This window comes from Garra rufa, unplaced genomic scaffold (genome assembly GCF_049309525.1).
Source record: "Garra rufa unplaced genomic scaffold, GarRuf1.0 hap1_unplaced_029, whole genome shotgun sequence".
In the NCBI taxonomy this organism is placed as follows: domain Eukaryota; kingdom Metazoa; phylum Chordata; class Actinopteri; order Cypriniformes; family Cyprinidae; genus Garra; species Garra rufa.
Genome location: NW_027394304.1, coordinates 134,950 through 153,728, shown reverse-complemented (window position 1 = coordinate 153,728; position 18,779 = coordinate 134,950). Strand labels below are relative to the sequence as shown.

General features: G+C 49.6%; 15 non-coding genes across 15 annotated transcripts; all 15 read right to left on the bottom strand.

The window, feature by feature from the left end:
- Nucleotides 1-820: 820 nt before the first annotated feature.
- Nucleotides 821-902, bottom strand: trnal-uag (transfer RNA leucine (anticodon UAG)). Its single transcript has one exon. It is a non-coding gene; the product is annotated as a tRNA-Leu (tRNA).
- Nucleotides 903-1,954: 1,052 nt separating this feature from the next.
- trnal-aag (transfer RNA leucine (anticodon AAG)) lies at nucleotides 1,955-2,036 on the bottom strand. The gene has a single exon. It is a non-coding gene; the product is annotated as a tRNA-Leu (tRNA).
- A 1,137-nt stretch (nucleotides 2,037-3,173) lies between these two features.
- On the bottom strand, nucleotides 3,174-3,255 carry trnal-uag (transfer RNA leucine (anticodon UAG)). The gene has a single exon. It is a non-coding gene; the product is annotated as a tRNA-Leu (tRNA).
- Nucleotides 3,256-4,307: 1,052 nt separating this feature from the next.
- Nucleotides 4,308-4,389, bottom strand: trnal-aag (transfer RNA leucine (anticodon AAG)). Its single transcript has one exon. It is a non-coding gene; the product is annotated as a tRNA-Leu (tRNA).
- A 1,136-nt stretch (nucleotides 4,390-5,525) lies between these two features.
- trnal-uag (transfer RNA leucine (anticodon UAG)) lies at nucleotides 5,526-5,607 on the bottom strand. The gene has a single exon. It is a non-coding gene; the product is annotated as a tRNA-Leu (tRNA).
- A 1,052-nt stretch (nucleotides 5,608-6,659) lies between these two features.
- Nucleotides 6,660-6,741, bottom strand: trnal-aag (transfer RNA leucine (anticodon AAG)). The gene has a single exon. It is a non-coding gene; the product is annotated as a tRNA-Leu (tRNA).
- A 1,135-nt stretch (nucleotides 6,742-7,876) lies between these two features.
- Nucleotides 7,877-7,958, bottom strand: trnal-uag (transfer RNA leucine (anticodon UAG)). The gene has a single exon. It is a non-coding gene; the product is annotated as a tRNA-Leu (tRNA).
- Nucleotides 7,959-9,010: 1,052 nt separating this feature from the next.
- trnal-aag (transfer RNA leucine (anticodon AAG)) lies at nucleotides 9,011-9,092 on the bottom strand. The gene has a single exon. It is a non-coding gene; the product is annotated as a tRNA-Leu (tRNA).
- Nucleotides 9,093-10,228: 1,136 nt separating this feature from the next.
- Nucleotides 10,229-10,310, bottom strand: trnal-uag (transfer RNA leucine (anticodon UAG)). Its single transcript has one exon. It is a non-coding gene; the product is annotated as a tRNA-Leu (tRNA).
- A 2,421-nt stretch (nucleotides 10,311-12,731) lies between these two features.
- On the bottom strand, nucleotides 12,732-12,813 carry trnal-aag (transfer RNA leucine (anticodon AAG)). Its single transcript has one exon. It is a non-coding gene; the product is annotated as a tRNA-Leu (tRNA).
- Nucleotides 12,814-13,949: 1,136 nt separating this feature from the next.
- trnal-uag (transfer RNA leucine (anticodon UAG)) lies at nucleotides 13,950-14,031 on the bottom strand. The gene has a single exon. It is a non-coding gene; the product is annotated as a tRNA-Leu (tRNA).
- Nucleotides 14,032-15,083: 1,052 nt separating this feature from the next.
- trnal-aag (transfer RNA leucine (anticodon AAG)) lies at nucleotides 15,084-15,165 on the bottom strand. The gene has a single exon. It is a non-coding gene; the product is annotated as a tRNA-Leu (tRNA).
- Nucleotides 15,166-16,303: 1,138 nt separating this feature from the next.
- Nucleotides 16,304-16,385, bottom strand: trnal-uag (transfer RNA leucine (anticodon UAG)). The gene has a single exon. It is a non-coding gene; the product is annotated as a tRNA-Leu (tRNA).
- A 1,052-nt stretch (nucleotides 16,386-17,437) lies between these two features.
- Nucleotides 17,438-17,519, bottom strand: trnal-aag (transfer RNA leucine (anticodon AAG)). The gene has a single exon. It is a non-coding gene; the product is annotated as a tRNA-Leu (tRNA).
- Nucleotides 17,520-18,655: 1,136 nt separating this feature from the next.
- trnal-uag (transfer RNA leucine (anticodon UAG)) lies at nucleotides 18,656-18,737 on the bottom strand. Its single transcript has one exon. It is a non-coding gene; the product is annotated as a tRNA-Leu (tRNA).
- Nucleotides 18,738-18,779: the final 42 nt, after the last annotated feature.

The window sequence follows — 18,779 nt, the reverse complement described above, 5'->3', positions numbered from 1 at the left end:
GACCTTCTTTGCAAAGCCTCTGGAGTGCGGGCAAAAAACGTTTTTTTTTTTTTTTTGTGTTGGCACAATAGCCTTCCGAAACTCTGTCTTGGCAGTAGTGGGACTCAAACTCACACCCCCGAAGATACTGGAGCCTTAATCCAGAGCCTTAGACCACTCGGCCACACTACCCTGGCACATTCACCCTCGTGGTCCCTTTTTTTTTCTTGTCGCGCTTCGCTGCAAGCTGATGCCTTGTAATTCGCCGCCGTAAAGGCATCCTTTATACAGGGGTATGCAGTCCTACTCCTGGTGGCCCCCTTCCTGTAGAGTGGAGGTCAGCATCAAGCAGCTCCTGATTGGTTAACGCGGCGTGAATTGACACAGAAGTTTCGATTTTTCACCTCGGGTAGCAGACGCGAATTTTTGTCAGACGCGTGATTCACAAAAAAGCACAATTCGCGCTTAACGCACCTAACGCGCCAGACGCTCAATTCGCGCCATTCGCGCGAACTAGACGCGCGGATGAGGCGAATTCGCGTCTACCGCGCCGCGCCTCATTCGCGCCGCAAGAACTCCAGGCGCGTGTTAACGCGTTTTACCATTGACTTAACATTGAAATCACTCGGACCAGACGCATATTCCCGTTTGGTGTGAATGTAGCATTAGACCATGCGGCCATGCTCCCCCTTCGGGTTGCGCTCCAAGGGTCTCTTCCACAGGTGGAACGGCCTCCCTAATACTTACTCTGCAGAACTGCTGCAGTCTAATCCTGTTTGCGTGAAATAATCCCGATGCCAAGCGGGTTAGAGGACCTCCCTGCCTTGGTTAAAATGGCTGCTGGCAGCGATGGGATTCGAACCCACGCCCCCGAAGAGACTGGAGCCTAAATCCAGCGCCTTAGACCACTCGGCAACGCTACCCTGGGATTTGCGCTTTTGTGGGCCGTTTTCTGCCCTCTTCCCCCACCCCAAAGATAGAGAGAACGTCGGCCGCCGGACCTTCTTTGCAAAGCCTCTGGAATGCGGGCAAAGAACTTTTTTTTTTTTTTTGGGTATGCACAATAGCCTTCCAAAACTCTGTCTTGGCAGCAGTGGGATTCAAACCCACACCCCCGAAGAGACTGTAGCCTTAATCCAGCGCCTTATGCTACGTTCACACCAAACGCGAATACGCGTCTAAATTCGCGCCTGCCGCTTCTATTTATACGCGTGACCACTTTGTGTTCATTCACCCGTCAAGAGCGAAATGGACGCGCATAAAAACAAAAGTTTGAAGCGAAATTTACGCACGTCAGGTGCGTCAGAGGCGAAAGTTTCAAAAAGTTTCGAACCCCGTTGGTAGCCATCTTTTTACAAGATGTCTGTTGTTGATCGCTCATTTATCGAGAGTGTCACTGCTCTGTATTTGCTCTGGAGAGCAGAACAGCGGTGTAGGGATCATCGTCGCTGCATTTGGGTTGCGCTTCGCCACAAGCTGATGCCTTGTAATTCGCCGCCGTAAAGGCATCCTTAATACAGGGTATGCAGTCCTACTTCTGGTGGCCCCCTTCCTGTGGAGTGGAGGTCCATCTATGATCAAGCACACCTGAATCCGCTAATCAAGGCTTTTGGGGCTTATGTGAAAACGATAGCCAGCTGTGTTGCATTTAAAATCAAAATGATCAGGCAGCTGTTATTTCACCCAAAACTTTCCATGAGTGACATTGGCTGTCTCCATTCTTGTAGACTACTCATTGTTTTTCATTAATATAATTTTCAAATTCGTTGAATTGTTTGTTTGTTTTTTATTGCACCTCTCCTATGATTGTAAATTATTGGTGTGCCTCTGTTGGAATGGAGCAGAGGCTGGGACAAGCTTCCAGCACTGACTTTGCTAAATGGCAAAGAATGCGAAAGCGGCTAAGTTTGGATGAGCATGCAGGGTCACTTCTCCAGTCGCTTCGCAGCCTCAGGAGCTTTCCAAAAGATTTCCCTGGCAGCGGTGGGATTCGAACCCACGCCCCCAAAGAGACTGGAGCCTTAATCCAGTGCCTTAGACCGCTCGGCCACGCTACCTTGTCATGGGGTGTTCCACGGGTCTTTACGACAGGTCAAACGACCTCCCTAATACTGACTCTGCGGAACGGCTGCAGTCTATTCCTGTTTGCGTAAAACAAGCCCGCTCCCAAGCGGGTTAGAGGGCCTCCCTGCCTTGGTTAAAATGGCTGCTGGCAGCAATGGGATTTGAACCAACTCCCCCGAGGAGTCTGGAGCCTAACTCAAACGCCTTAAACCACTCGGCCACGCTACCCTGGAATGTGCTACCCTGGAATGTTCACCTTCGTGGGCCCTTTTTTCCCCACCCCAAAGACAGAGAAAACGTCGGCCGCCGGACCTTCTTTGCAAAGCCTCTGGAGTGCGGGCAAAAAACGTTTTTTTTTTTTTTTTTGTGTAGGCACAATAGCCTTCCGAAACTCTGTCTTGGCAGTAGTGGGACTCAAACTCACACCCCCGAAGATAGTGGAGCCTTAATCCAGAGCCTTAGACCACTCTGCCACACTACCCTGGCACATTCACCCTTGTGGTCCCTTTTTTTTTCTTGTCGCGCTTCGCTGCAAGCTGATGCCTTGTAATTCGCCGCCGTAAAGGCATCCTTTATACAGGGGTATGCAGTCCTACTCCTGGTGGCCCCCTTCCTGTAGAGTGGAGGTCAGCATCAAGCAGCTCCTGATTGGTTAACGCGGTGTGAATTGACACAGAAGTTCCGATTTTTCACCTCGGGTAGCAGACGCGAATTTTTGTCAGACGCGTGATTCACAAAAAAGCACAATTCGCGCTTAACGCACCTAACGCGCCAGACGCTCAATTCGCGCCATTCGCGCGAACTAGACGCGCGGATGAGGCGAATTCGCGTCTACCGCGCCGCGCCTCATTCGCGCCGCAAGAACTCCAGGCGCGTGTTAACGCGTTTTACCATTGACTTAACATTGAAAACACTCGGACCAGACGCATATTCCCGTTTGGTGTGAATGTAGCATTAGACCGCGCGGCCATGCTACCTCGTCGGGTTGCGCTCCAAGGGTCTCTTCCACAGGTGGAACGGCCTCCCTAATACTTACTCTGCAGAACTGCTGCAGTCTAATCCTGTTTGCGTGAAATAATCCCGATGCCAAGCGGGTTAGAGGACCTCCCTGCCTTGGTTAAAATGGCTGCTGGCAGCGATGGGATTCAAACCCACGCCCCCGAAGAGACTGGAGCCTAAATCCAGCGCCTTAGACCACTCGGCAACGCTACCCTGGGATTTGCGCTTTTGTGGGCCGTTTTCTGCCCTCTTCCCCCACCCCAAAGATAGAGAGAACGTCGGCCACCGGACCTTCTTTGCAAAGCCTCTGGAATGCGGGCAAAGAACTTTTTTTTTTTTTTTGGGTATGCACAATAGCCTTCCAAAACTCTGTCTTGGCAGCAGTGGGATTCAAACCCACACCCCCGAAGAGACTGTAGCCTTAATCCAGCGCCTTATGCTACGTTCACACCAAACGCGAATACGCGTCTAAATTCGCGCCTGCCGCTTCTATTTATACGCGTGACCACTTTGTGTTCATTCACCCGTCAAGAGCGAAATGGACGCGCATAAAAACAAAAGTTTGAAGCGAAATTTACGCACGTCAGGTGCGTCAGAGGCGAAAGTTTCAAAAAGTTTCAAACCCCGTTGGTAGCCATCTTTTTACAAGATGTCTGTTGTTGATCGCTCATTTATCGAGAGTGTCACTGCTCTGTATTTGCTCTGGAGAGCAGAACAGCGGTGTAGGGATCATCGTCGCTGTATTTGGGTTGCGCTTCGCCACAAGCTGATGCCTTGTAATTCGCCGCCGTAAAGGCATCCTTAATACAGGGTATGCAGTCCTACTTCTGGTGGCCCCCTTCCTGTGGAGTGGAGGTCCATCTATGATCAAGCACACCTGAATCCGCTAATCAAGGCTTTTGGGGCTTATGTGAAAACGATAGCCAGCTGTGTTGCATTTAAAATCAAAATGATCAGGCAGCTGTTATTTCACCCAAAACTTTCCATGAGTGACATTGGCTGTCTCCATTCTTGTAGACTACTCATTGTTTTTCATTAATATAATTTTCAAATTCGTTGAATTGTTTGTTTGTTTTTTATTGCACCTCTCCTATGATTGTAAATTATTGGTGTGCCTCTGTTGGAATGGAGCAGAGGCTGGGACAAGCTTCCAGCACTGACTTTGCTAAATGGCAAAGAATGCGAAAGCGGCTAAGTTTGGATGAGCATGCAGCGTCACTTCTCCAGTCGCTTCGCAGCCTCAGGAGCTTTCCAAAAGATTTCCCTGGCAGCGGTGGGATTCGAACCCACGCCCCCGAAGAGACTGGAGCCTTAATCCAGCGCCTTAGACCGCTCGGCCACGCTTCCTTGTCATGGTGTGTTCCACGGGTCTTTACGACAGGTCAAACGACCTCCCTAATACTGACTCTGCGGAACGGCTGCAGTCTATTCCTGTTTGCGTAAAACAAGCCCGCTCCCAAGCGGGTTAGAGGGCCTCCCTGCCTTGGTTAAAATGGCTGCTGGCAGCAATGGGATTTGAACCAACGCCCCCGAGGAGTCTGGAGCCTAACTCAAACGCCTTAAACCACTCGGCCACGCTACCCTGGAATGTGCTACCCTGGAATGTTCACCTTCGTGGGCCCTTTTTTCCCCACCCCAAAGACAGAGAAAACGTCGGCCGCCGGACCTTCTTTGCAAAGCCTCTGGAGTGCGGGCAAAAAACGTTTTTTTTTTTTTTTTGTGTTGGCACAATAGCCTTCCGAAACTCTGTCTTGGCAGTAGTGGGACTCAAACTCACACCCCCGAAGATACTGGAGCCTTAATCCAGAGCCTTAGACCACTCGGCCACACTACCCTGGCACATTCACCCTCGTGGTCCCTTTTTTTTTCTTGTCGCGCTTCGCTGCAAGCTGATGCCTTGTAATTCGCCGCCGTAAAGGCATCCTTTATACAGGGGTATGCAGTCCTACTCCTGGTGGCCCCCTTCCTGTAGAGTGGAGGTCAGCATCAAGCAGCTCCTGATTGGTTAACGCGGCGTGAATTGACACAGAAGTTCCGATTTTTCACCTCGGGTAGCAGACGCGAATTTTTGTCAGACGCGTGATTCACAAAAAAGCACAATTCGCGCTTAACGCACCTAACGCGCCAGACGCTCAATTCGCGCCATTCGCGCGAACTAGACGCGCGGATGAGGCGAATTCGCGTCTACCGCGCCGCGCCTCATTCGCGCCGCAAGAACTCCAGGCGCGTGTTAACGCGTTTTACCATTGACTTAACATTGAAAACACTCGGACCAGACGCATATTCCCGTTTGGTGTGAATGTAGCATTAGACCGCGCGGCCATGCTACCTCGTCGGGTTGCGCTCCAAGGGTCTCTTCCACAGGTGGAACGGCCTCCCTAATACTTACTCTGCAGAACTGCTGCAGTCTAATCCTGTTTGCGTGAAATAATCCCGATGCCAAGCGGGTTAGAGGACCTCCCTGCCTTGGTTAAAATGGCTGCTGGCAGCGATGGGATTCAAACCCACGCCCCCGAAGAGACTGGAGCCTAAATCCAGCGCCTTAGACCACTCGGCAACGCTACCCTGGGATTTGCGCTTTTGTGGGCCGTTTTCTGCCCTCTTCCCCCACCCCAAAGATAGAGAGAACGTCGGCCGCCGGACCTTCTTTGCAAAGCCTCTGGAATGCGGGCAAAGAACTTTTTTTTTTTTTTTGGGTATGCACAATAGCCTTCCAAAACTCTGTCTTGGCAGCAGTGGGATTCAAACCCACACCCCCGAAGAGACTGTAGCCTTAATCCAGCGCCTTATGCTACGTTCACACCAAACGCGAATACGCGTCTAAATTCGCGCCTGCCGCTTCTATTTATACGCGTGACCACTTTGTGTTCATTCACCCGTCAAGAGCGAAATGGACGCGCATAAAAACAAAAGTTTGAAGCGAAATTTACGCACGTCAGGTGCGTCAGAGGCGAAAGTTTCAAAAAGTTTCGAACCCCGTTGGTAGCCATCTTTTTACAAGATGTCTGTTGTTGATCGCTCATTTATCGAGAGTGTCACTGCTCTGTATTTGCTCTGGAGAGCAGAACAGCGGTGTAGGGATCATCGTCGCTGCATTTGGGTTGCGCTTCGCCACAAGCTGATGCCTTGTAATTCGCCGCCGTAAAGGCATCCTTAATACAGGGTATGCAGTCCTACTTCTGGTGGCCCCCTTCCTGTGGAGTGGAGGTCCATCTATGATCAAGCACACCTGAATCCGCTAATCAAGGCTTTTGGGGCTTATGTGAAAACGATAGCCAGCTGTGTTGCATTTAAAATCAAAATGATCAGGCAGCTGTTATTTCACCCAAAACTTTCCATGAGTGACATTGGCTGTCTCCATTCTTGTAGACTACTCATTGTTTTTCATTAATATAATTTTCAAATTCGTTGAATTGTTTGTTTGTTTTTTATTGCACCTCTCCTATGATTGTAAATTATTGGTGTGCCTCTGTTGGAATGGAGCAGAGGCTGGGACAAGCTTCCAGCACTAACTTTGCTAAATGGCAAAGAATGCGAAAGCGGCTAAGTTTGGATGAGCATGCAGGGTCACTTCTCCAGTCGCTTCGCAGCCTCAGGAGCTTTCCAAAAGATTTCCCTGGCAGCGGTGGGATTCGAACCCACGCCCCCGAAGAGACTGGAGCCTTAATCCAGCGCCTTAGACCGCTCGGCCACGCTACCTTGTCATGGTGTGTTCCACGGGTCTTTACGACAGGTCAAACGACCTCCCTAATACTGACTCTGCGGAACGGCTGCAGTCTATTCCTGTTTGCGTAAAACAAGCCCGCTCCCAAGCGGGTTAGAGGGCCTCCCTGCCTTGGTTAAAATGGCTGCTGGCAGCAATGGGATTTGAACCAACGCCCCCGAGGAGTCTGGAGCCTAACTCAAACGCCTTAAACCACTCGGCCACGCTACCCTGGAATGTGCTACCCTGGAATGTTCACCTTCGTGGGCCCTTTTTTCCCCACCCCAAAGACAGAGAAAACGTCGGCCGCCGGACCTTCTTTGCAAAGCCTCTGGAGTGCGGGCAAAAAACGTTTTTTTTTTTTTTTGTGTAGGCACAATAGCCTTCCGAAACTCTGTCTTGGCAGTAGTGGGACTCAAACTCACACCCCCGAAGATACTGGAGCCTTAATCCAGAGCCTTAGACCACTCTGCCACACTACCCTGGCACATTCACCCTTGTGGTCCCTTTTTTTTTCTTGTCGCGCTTCGCTGCAAGCTGATGCCTTGTAATTCGCCGCCGTAAAGGCATCCTTTATACAGGGGTATGCAGTCCTACTCCTGGTGGCCCCCTTCCTGTAGAGTGGAGGTCAGCATCAAGCAGCTCCTGATTGGTTAACGCGGTGTGAATTGACACAGAAGTTCCGATTTTTCACCTCGGGTAGCAGACGCGAATTTTTGTCAGACGCGTGATTCACAAAAAAGCACAATTCGCGCTTAACGCACCTAACGCGCCAGACGCTCAATTCGCGCCATTCGCGCGAACTAGACGCGCGGATGAGGCGAATTCGCGTCTACCGCGCCGCGCCTCATTCGCGCCGCAAGAACTCCAGGCGCGTGTTAACGCGTTTTACCATTGACTTAACATTGAAAACACTCGGACCAGACGCATATTCCCGTTTGGTGTGAATGTAGCATTAGACCGCGCGGCCATGCTACCTCGTCGGGTTGCGCTCCAAGGGTCTCTTCCACAGGTGGAACGGCCTCCCTAATACTTACTCTGCAGAACTGCTGCAGTCTAATCCTGTTTGCGTGAAATAATCCCGATGCCAAGCGGGTTAGAGGACCTCCCTGCCTTGGTTAAAATGGCTGCTGGCAGCGATGGGATTCAAACCCACGCCCCCGAAGAGACTGGAGCCTAAATCCAGCGCCTTAGACCACTCGGCAACGCTACCCTGGGATTTGCGCTTTTGTGGGCCGTTTTCTGCCCTCTTCCCCCACCCCAAAGATAGAGAGAACGTCGGCCACCGGACCTTCTTTGCAAAGCCTCTGGAATGCGGGCAAAGAACTTTTTTTTTTTTTTTGGGTATGCACAATAGCCTTCCAAAACTCTGTCTTGGCAGCAGTGGGATTCAAACCCACACCCCCGAAGAGACTGTAGCCTTAATCCAGCGCCTTATGCTACGTTCACACCAAACGCGAATACGCGTCTAAATTCGCGCCTGCCGCTTCTATTTATACGCGTGACCACTTTGTGTTCATTCACCCGTCAAGAGCTAAATGGACGCGCATAAAAACAAAAGTTTGAAGCGAAATTTACGCACGTCAGGTGCGTCAGAGGCGAAAGTTTCAAAAAGTTTCAAACCCCGTTGGTAGCCATCTTTTTACAAGATGTCTGTTGTTGATCGCTCATTTATCGAGAGTGTCACTGCTCTGTATTTGCTCTGGAGAGCAGAACAGCGGTGTAGGGATCATCGTCGCTGTATTTGGGTTGCGCTTCGCCACAAGCTGATGCCTTGTAATTCGCCGCCGTAAAGGCATCCTTAATACAGGGTATGCAGTCCTACTTCTGGTGGCCCCCTTCCTGTGGAGTGGAGGTCCATCTATGATCAAGCACACCTGAATCCGCTAATCAAGGCTTTTGGGGCTTATGTGAAAACGATAGCCAGCTGTGTTGCATTTAAAATCAAAATGATCAGGCAGCTGTTATTTCACCCAAAACTTTCCATGAGTGACATTGGCTGTCTCCATTCTTGTAGACTACTCATTGTTTTTCATTAATATAATTTTCAAATTCGTTGAATTGTTTGTTTGTTTTTTATTGCACCTCTCCTATGATTGTAAATTATTGGTGTGCCTCTGTTGGAATGGAGCAGAGGCTGGGACAAGCTTCCAGCACTGACTTTGCTAAATGGCAAAGAATGCGAAAGCGGCTAAGTTTGGATGAGCATGCAGCGTCACTTCTCCAGTCGCTTCGCAGCCTCAGGAGCTTTCCAAAAGATTTCCCTGGCAGCGGTGGGATTCGAACCCACGCCCCCGAAGAGACTGGAGCCTTAATCCAGCGCCTTAGACCGCTCGGCCACGCTTCCTTGTCATGGTGTGTTCCACGGGTCTTTACGACAGGTCAAACGACCTCCCTAATACTGACTCTGCGGAACGGCTGCAGTCTATTCCTGTTTGCGTAAAACAAGCCCGCTCCCAAGCGGGTTAGAGGGCCTCCCTGCCTTGGTTAAAATGGCTGCTGGCAGCAATGGGATTTGAACCAACGCCCCCGAGGAGTCTGGAGCCTAACTCAAACGCCTTAAACCACTCGGCCACGCTACCCTGGAATGTGCTACCCTGGAATGTTCACCTTCGTGGGCCCTTTTTTCCCCACCCCAAAGACAGAGAAAACGTCGGCCGCCGGACCTTCTTTGCAAAGCCTCTGGAGTGCGGGCAAAAAACGTTTTTTTTTTTTTTTTGTGTTGGCACAATAGCCTTCCGAAACTCTGTCTTGGCAGTAGTGGGACTCAAACTCACACCCCCGAAGATACTGGAGCCTTAATCCAGAGCCTTAGACCACTCGGCCACACTACCCTGGCACATTCACCCTCGTGGTCCCTTTTTTTTTCTTGTCGCGCTTCGCTGCAAGCTGATGCCTTGTAATTCGCCGCCGTAAAGGCATCCTTTATACAGGGGTATGCAGTCCTACTCCTGGTGGCCCCCTTCCTGTAGAGTGGAGGTCAGCATCAAGCAGCTCCTGATTGGTTAACGCGGCGTGAATTGACACAGAAGTTCCGATTTTTCACCTCGGGTAGCAGACGCGAATTTTTGTCAGAGGCGTGATTCACAAAAAAGCACAATTCGCGCTTAACGCACCTAACGCGCCAGACGCTCAATTCGCGCCATTCGCGCGAACTAGACGCGCGGATGAGGCGAATTCGCGTCTACCGCGCCGCGCCTCATTCGCGCCGCAAGAACTCCAGGCGCGTGTTAACGCGTTTTACCATTGACTTAACATTGAAAACACTCGGACCAGACGCATATTCCCGTTTGGTGTGAATGTAGCATTAGACCGCGCGGCCATGCTACCTCGTCGGGTTGCGCTCCAAGGGTCTCTTCCACAGGTGGAACGGCCTCCCTAATACTTACTCTGCAGAACTGCTGCAGTCTAATCCTGTTTGCGTGAAATAATCCCGATGCCAAGCGGGTTAGAGGACCTCCCTGCCTTGGTTAAAATGGCTGCTGGCAGCGATGGGATTCAAACCCACGCCCCCGAAGAGACTGGAGCCTAAATCCAGCGCCTTAGACCACTCGGCAACGCTACCCTGGGATTTGCGCTTTTGTGGGCCGTTTTCTGCCCTCTTCCCCCACCCCAAAGATAGAGAGAACGTCGGCCGCCGGACCTTCTTTGCAAAGCCTCTGGAATGCGGGCAAAGAACTTTTTTTTTTTTTTTGGGTATGCACAATAGCCTTCCAAAACTCTGTCTTGGCAGCAGTGGGATTCAAACCCACACCCCCGAAGAGACTGTAGCCTTAATCCAGCGCCTTATGCTACGTTCACACCAAACGCGAATACGCGTCTAAATACGCGCCTGCCGCTTCTATTTATACGCGTGACCACTTTGTGTTCATTCACCCGTCAAGAGCGAAATGGACACGCATAAAAACAAAAGTTTGAAGCGAAATTTACGCACGTCAGGTGCGTCAGAGGCGAAAGTTTCAAAAAGTTTCGAACCCCGTTGGTAGCCATCTTTTTACAAGATGTCTGTTGTTGATCGCTCATTTATCGAGAGTGTCACTGCTCTGTATTTGCTCTGGAGAGCAGAACAGCGGTGTAGGGATCATCGTCGCTGCATTTGGGTTGCGCTTCGCCACAAGCTGATGCCTTGTAATTCGCCGCCGTAAAGGCATCCTTAACCCTTAAAGACCTAGAACATTTTTGGGGCACCTGAGGCACCTGTATATTTCTTTGTTTTTTCAGACCTATTTTAGCAGGCAGCATCAAATGTCATATATCATTATAAACATAAGAACTTGAACTTTATGTCTAGCTAGTTTAAAATTAAAATTTTCCTTTGTTTTCTCTAAAAATTAGTCAATTTCCAGAATTTTAGGAAAAACGCTAGCAACAATTGGGTGTTTTTTTTACTGTGTACTCAAACAAAAACTTCTGAAGTATGGATTTTTTTCTTTAAAAATTTGTATTTAGGTGTTTTACACTTCCAAATAATTTTTTTTCTATATATAACATTCCCCAAGCAAGTTATAGCCAATTATTACAATATTATTATAGGCGCTTTTCAGTGAAAAACAGACATATTTAGTTTATTGACAATATAGATCTGTTCAAAAACGTTTCAGGAGTAAAGTCATAGCAGAAACAGTGTTATATAATAGCAAAACACAGTAAAAATAATAGATAAATATATTTGTAATCCAAAGATGAACAATTAACACAAACAGTGTAGAAAGTAGCAACAGAAAAATTGCACAAATTGTCTTGTGCAACAAAAAAAATAAACAATCAGTCCAAATTATTTACAAACTTCACACAAAATGAGGGCGAAATATATAGAGTGCAACCGAAAAGATAGTGCAAATAATCTTTAATAATTATATAAGAATTAGTTACATAATATAACAACTAAATAGATGGATCAGATGGCTATAGTCTGCGTTTGAATGTATTTTACCGGGGATCGCCTAGTGATGACAAAATCTCAATTCCAGTGCTTTATCTGATAGGTACTGCTGTTTCATCCGTGGTTTTGGTTTGTGTTATGTCAAAGGGCTCTGTCGTGAGTATTTCTGTAAATTTTCAAAGAATGCTGTCATGCAAATGTGTTATTTTGCATTTGATTTCATGCAAGCAAGACGCATTTTGCTTTCACTTTGCGTATGTTCAGTTTTCCAAAGAAACATACTAATCGGTGGTTCAAAAGACCAAAACCTATGTTTATTGGTTGAATAGATGACAGTTTGAACCAATCTGGGCACAGGGGTGGGACTAAGCATCAACAATCGTTCCTGTTTGGCTCAGGACCGAAACGTATTGATTTCATCTGACGAATCAGTGCTGAGGAAATGCGATGACGTAATCACGCTCACTACGGAGCCTCTGAATATCCAAATGAGACAAATGCGATATCACTGAAAAGAGTAGACTCTGTACATTACGAGACTTTTTAAAGCATTCAAATTGGATTAGCGGTTCAAAAGTTATTAAAGATTTAAGAACAATAGTTATTTTTAGCCGCCGGCGGCTGTCTCGGTCTTTGAGGGTTAATACAGGGTATGCAGTCCTACTTCTGGTGGCCCCCTTCCTGTGGAGTGGAGGTCCATCTATGATCAAGCACACCTGAATCCGCTAATCAAGGCTTTTGGGGCTTATGTGAAAACGATAGCCAGCTGTGTTGCATTTAAAATCAAAATGATCAGGCAGCTGTTATTTCACCCAAAACTTTCCATGAGTGACATTGGCTGTCTCCATTCTTGTAGACTACTCATTGTTTTTCATTAATATAATTTTCAAATTCGTTGAATTGTTTGTTTGTTTTTTATTGCACCTCTCCTATGATTGTAAATTATTGGTGTGCCTCTGTTGGAATGGAGCAGAGGCTGGGACAAGCTTCCAGCACTGACTTTGCTAAATGGCAAAGAATGCGAAAGCGGCTAAGTTTGGATGAGCATGCAGGGTCACTTCTCCAGTCGCTTCGCAGCCTCAGGAGCTTTCCAAAAGATTTCCCTGGCAGCGGTGGGATTCGAACCCACGCCCCCAAAGAGACTGGAGCCTTAATCCAGCGCCTTAGACCGCTCGGCCACGCTACCTTGTCATGGTGTGTTCCACGGGTCTTTACGACAGGTCAAACGACCTCCCTAATACTGACTCTGCGGAACGGCTGCAGTCTATTCCTGTTTGCGTAAAACAAGCCCGCTCCCAAGCGGGTTAGAGGGCCTCCCTGCCTTGGTTAAAATGGCTGCTGGCAGCAATGGGATTTGAACCAACGCCCCAGAGGAGTCTGGAGCCTAACTCAAACGCCTTAAACCACTCGGCCACGCTACCCTGGAATGTGCTACCCTGGAATGTTCACCTTCGTGGGCCCTTTTTTCCCCACCCCAAAGACAGAGAAAACGTCGGCCGCCGGACCTTCTTTGCAAAGCCTCTGGAGTGCGGGCAAAAAACGTTTTTTTTTTTTTTTTGTGTAGGCACAATAGCCTTCCGAAACTCTGTCTTGGCAGTAGTGGGACTCAAACTCACACCCCCGAAGATACTGGAGCCTTAATCCAGAGCCTTAGACCACTCGGCCACACTACCCTGGCACATTCACCCTCGTGGTCCCTTTTTTTTTCTTGTCGCGCTTCGCTGCAAGCTGATGCCTTGTAATTCGCCGCCGTAAAGGCATCCTTTATACAGGGGTATGCAGTCCTACTCCTGGTGGCCCCCTTCCTGTAGAGTGGAGGTCAGCATCAAGCAGCTCCTGATTGGTTAACCCGGCGTGAATTGACACAGAAGTTCCGATTTTTCCCCTCGGGTAGCAGACGCGAATTTTTGTCAGACGCGTGATTCACAAAAAAGCACAATTCGCGCTTAACGCACCTAACGCGCCAGACGCTCAATTCGCGCCATACGCGCGAACTAGACGCGCGGATGAGGCGAATTCGCGTCTACCGCGCCGCGCCTCATTCGCGCCGCAAGAACTCCAGGCGCGTGTTAACGCGTTTTACCATTGACTTAACATTGAAAACACTCGGACCAGACGCATATTCCCGTTTGGTGTGAATGTAGCATTAGACCGCGCGGCCATGCTACCTCGTCGGGTTGCGCTCCAAGGGTCTCTTCCACAGGTGGAACGGCCTCCCTAATACTTACTCTGCAGAACTGCTGCAGTCTAATCCTGTTTGCGTGAAATAATCCCGATGCCAAGCGGGTTAGAGGACCTCCCTGCCTTGGTTAAAATGGCTGCTGGCAGCGATGGGATTCAAACCCACGCCCCCGAAGAGACTGGAGCCTAAATCCAGCGCCTTAGACCACTCGGCAACGCTACCCTGGGATTTGCGCTTTTGTGGGCCGTTTTCTGCCCTCTTCCCCCACCCCAAAGATAGAGAGAACGTCGGCCGCCGGACCTTCTTTGCAAAGCCTCTGGAATGCGGGCAAAGAACTTTTTTTTTTTTTTTGGGTATGCACAATAGCCTTCCAAAACTCTGTCTTGGCAGCAGTGGGATTCAAACCCACACCCCCGAAGAGACTGTAGCCTTAATCCAGCGCCTTATGCTACGTTCACACCAAACGCGAATGCGCGTCTAAATTCGCGCCTGCCGCTTCTATTTATACGCGTGACCACTTTGTGTTCATTCACCCGTCAAGAGCGAAATGGACGCGCATAAAAACAAAAGTTTGAAGCGAAATTTACGCACGTCAGGTGCGTCAGAGGCGAAAGTTTCAAAAAGTTTCGAACCCCGTTGGTAGCCATCTTTTTACAAGATGTCTGTTGTTGATCGCTCATTTATCGAGAGTGTCACTGCTCTGTATTTGCTCTGGAGAGCAGAACAGCGGTGTAGGGATCATCGTCGCTGCATTTGGGTTGCGCTTCGCCACAAGCTGATGCCTTGTAATTCGCCGCCGTAAAGGCATCCTTAATACAGGGTATGCAGTCCTACTTCTGGTGGCCCCCTTCCTGTGGAGTGGAGGTCCATCTATGATCAAGCACACCTGAATCCGCTAATCAAGGCTTTTGGGGCTTATGTGAAAACGATAGCCAGCTGTGTTGCATTTAAAATCAAAATGATCAGGCAGCTGTTATTTCACCCAAAACTTTCCATGAGTGACATTGGCTGTCTCCATTCTTGTAGACTACTCGTTGTTTTTCATTAATATAATTTTCAAATTCGTTGAATTGTTTGTTTGTTTTTTATTGCACCTCTCCTATGATTGTAAATTATTGGTGTGCCTCTGTTGGAATGGAGCAGAGGCTGGGACAAGCTTCCAGCACTGACTTTGCTAAATGGCAAAGAATGCGAAAGCGGCTAAGTTTGGATGAGCATGCAGGGTCACTTCTCCAGTCGCTTCGCAGCCTCAGGAGCTTTCCAAAAGATTTCCCTGGCAGCGGTGGGATTCGAACCCACGCCCCCGAAGAGACTGGAGCCTTAATCCAGCGCCTTAGACCGCTCGGCCACGCTACCTTGTCATGGTGTGTTCCACGGGTCTTTACGACAGGTCAAACGACCTCCCTAATACTGACTCTGCGGAACGGCTGCAGTCTATTCCTGTTTGCGTAAAACAAGCCCGCTCCCAAGCGGGTTAGAGGGCCTCCCTGCCTTGGTTAAAATGGCTGCTGGCAGCAATGGGATTTGAACCAACGCCCCCGAGGAGTCTGGAGCCTAACTCAAACGCCTTAAACCACTCGGCCACGCTACCCTGGAATGTGCTACCCTGGAATGTTCACCTTCGTGGGCCCTTTTTTCCCCACCCCAAAGACAGAGAAAACGTCGGCCGCCGGACCTTCTTTGCAAAGCCTCTGGTGTGCGGGCAAAAAACGTTTTTTTTTTTTTTTTTTGTGTAGGCACAATAGCCTTCCGAAACTCTGTCTTGGCAGTAGTGGGACTCAAACTCACACCCCCGAAGATACTGGAGCCTTAATCCAGAGCCTTAGACCACTCGGCCACACTACCCTGGCACATTCACCCTCGTGGTCCCTTTTTTTTTCTTGTCGCGCTTCGCTGCAAGCTGATGCCTTGTAATTCGCCGCCGTAAAGGCATCCTTTATACAGGGGTATGCAGTCCTACTCCTGGTGGCCCCCTTCCTGTAGAGTGGAGGTCAGCATCAAGCAGCTCCTGATTGGTTAACGCGGCGTGAATTGACACAGAAGTTCCGATTTTTCCCCTCGGGTAGCAGACGCGAATTTTTGTCAGACGCGTGATTCACAAAAAAGCACAATTCGCGCTTAACGCACCTAACGCGCCAGACGCTCAATTCGCGCCATTCGCGCGAACTAGACGCGCGGATGAGGCGAATTCGCGTCTACCGCGCCGCGCCTCATTCGCGCCGCAAGAACTCCAGGCGCGTGTTAACGCGTTTTACCATTGACTTAACATTGAAAACACTCGGACCAGACGCATATTCCCGTTTGGTGTGAATGTAGCATTAGACCGCGCGGCCATGCTACCTCGTCGGGTTGCGCTCCAAGGGTCTCTTCCACAGGTGGAACGGCCTCCCTAATACTTACTCTGCAGAACTGCTGCAGTCTAATCCTGTTTGCGTGAAATAATCCCGATGCCAAGCGGGTTAGAGGACCTCCCTGCCTTGGTTAAAATGGCTGCTGGCAGCAATGGGATTCAAACCCACGCCCCCGAAGAGACTGGAGCCTAAATCCAGCGCCTTAGACCACTCGGCAACGCTACCCTGGGATTTGCGCTTTTGTGGGCCGTTTTCTGCCCTCTTCCCCCACCCCAAAGATAGAGAGAACGTCGGCCGCCGGACCTTCTTTGCAAAGCCTCTGGAATGCGGGCAAAGAACTTTTTTTTTTTTTTTGGGTATGCACAATAGCCTTCCAAAACTCTGTCTTGGCAGCAGTGGGATTCAAACCCACACCCCCGAAGAGACTGTAGCCTTAATCCAGCGCCTTATGCTACGTTCACACCAAACGCGAATACGCGTCTAAATTCGCGCCTGCCGCTTCTATTTATACGCGTGACCACTTTGTGTTCATTCACCCGTCAAGAGCGAAATGGACGCGCATAAAAACAAAAGTTTGAAGCGAAATTTACGCACGTCAGGTGCGTCAGAGGCGAAAGTTTCAAAAAGTTTCAAACCCCGTTGGTAGCCATCTTTTTACAAGATGTCTGTTGTTGATCGCTCATTTATCGAGAGTGTCACTGCTCTGTATTTGCTCTGGAGAGCAGAACAGCGGTGTAGGGATCATCGTCGCTGTATTTGGGTTGCGCTTCGCCACAAGCTGATGCCTTGTAATTCGCCGCCGTAAAGGCATCCTTAATACAGGGTATGCAGTCCTACTTCTGGTGGCCCCCTTCCTGTGGAGTGGAGGTCCATCTATGATCAAGCACACCTGAATCCGCTAATCAAGGCTTTTGGGGCTTATGTGAAAACGATAGCCAGCTGTGTTGCATTTAAAATCAAAATGATCAGGCAGCTGTTATTTCACCCAAAACTTTCCATGAGTGACATTGGCTGTCTCCATTCTTGTAGACTACTCATTGTTTTTCATTAATATAATTTTCAAATTCGTTGAATTGTTTGTTTGTTTTTTATTGCACCTCTCCTATGATTGTAAATTATTGGTGTGCCTCTGTTGGAATGGAGCAGAGGCTGGGACAAGCTTCCAGCACTGACTTTGCTAAATGGCAAAGAATGCGAAAGCGGCTAAGTTTGGATGAGCATGCAGCGTCACTTCTCCAGTCGCTTCGCAGCCTCAGGAGCTTTCCAAAAGATTTCCCTGGCAGCGGTGGGATTCGAACCTACGCCCCCGAAGAGACTGGAGCCTTAATCCAGCGCCTTAGACCGCTCGGCCACGCTACCTTGTCATGGTGTGTTCCACGGGTCTTTACGACAGGTCAAACGACCTCCCTAATACTGACTCTGCGGAACGGCTGCAGTCTATTCCTGTTTGCGTAAAACAAGCCCGCTCCCAAGCGGGTTAGAGGGCCTCCCTGCCTTGGTTAAAATGGCTGCTGGCAGCAATGGGATTTGAACCAACGCCCCCGAGGAGTCTGGAGCCTAACTCAAACGCCTTAAACCACTCGGCCACGCTACCCTGGAATGTGCTACCCTGGAATGTTCACCTTCGTGGGCCCTTTTTTCCCCACCCCAAAGACAGAGAAAACGTCGGCCGCCGGACCTTCTTTGCAAAGCCTCTGGAGTGCGGGCAAAAAACGTTTTTTTTTTTTTTTTGTGTTGGCACAATAGCCTTCCGAAACTCTGTCTTGGCAGTAGTGGGACTCAAACTCACACCCCCGAAGATACTGGAGCCTTAATCCAGAGCCTTAGACCACTCGGCCACACTACCCTGGCACATTCACCCTCGTGGTCCCTTTTTTTTTCTTGTCGCGCTTCGCTGCAAGCTGATGCCTTGTAATTCGCCGCCGTAAAGGCATCCTTTATACAGGGGTATGCAGTCCTACTCCTGGTGGCCCCCTTCCTGTAGAGTGGAGGTCAGCATCAAGCAGCTCCTGATTGGTTAACGCGGCGTGAATTGACACAGAAGTTCAGATTTTTCACCTCGGGTAGCAGACGCGAATTTTTGTCAGACGCGTGATTCACAAAAAAGCACAATTCGCGCTTAACGCACCTAACGCGCCAGACGCTCAATTCGCGCCATTCGCGCGAACTAGACGCGCGGATGAGGCGAATTCGCGTCTACCGCGCCGCGCCTCATTCGCGCCGCAAGAACTCCAGGCGCGTGTTAACGCGTTTTACCATTGACTTAACATTGAAAACACTCGGACCAGACGCATATTCCCGTTTGGTGTGAATGTAGCATTAGACCGCGCGGCCATGCTACCTCGTCGGGTTGCGCTCCAAGGGTCTCTTCCACAGGTGGAACGGCCTCCCTAATACTTACTCTGCAGAACTGCTGCAGTCTAATCCTGTTTGCGTGAAATAATCCCGATGCCAAGCGGGTTAGAGGACCTCCCTGCCTTGGTTAAAATGGCTGCTGGCAGCGATGGGATTCAAACCCACGCCCCCGAAGAGACTGGAGCCTAAATCCAGCGCCTTAGACCACTCGGCAACGCTACCCTGGGATTTGCGCTTTTGTGGGCCGTTTTCTGCCCTCTTCCC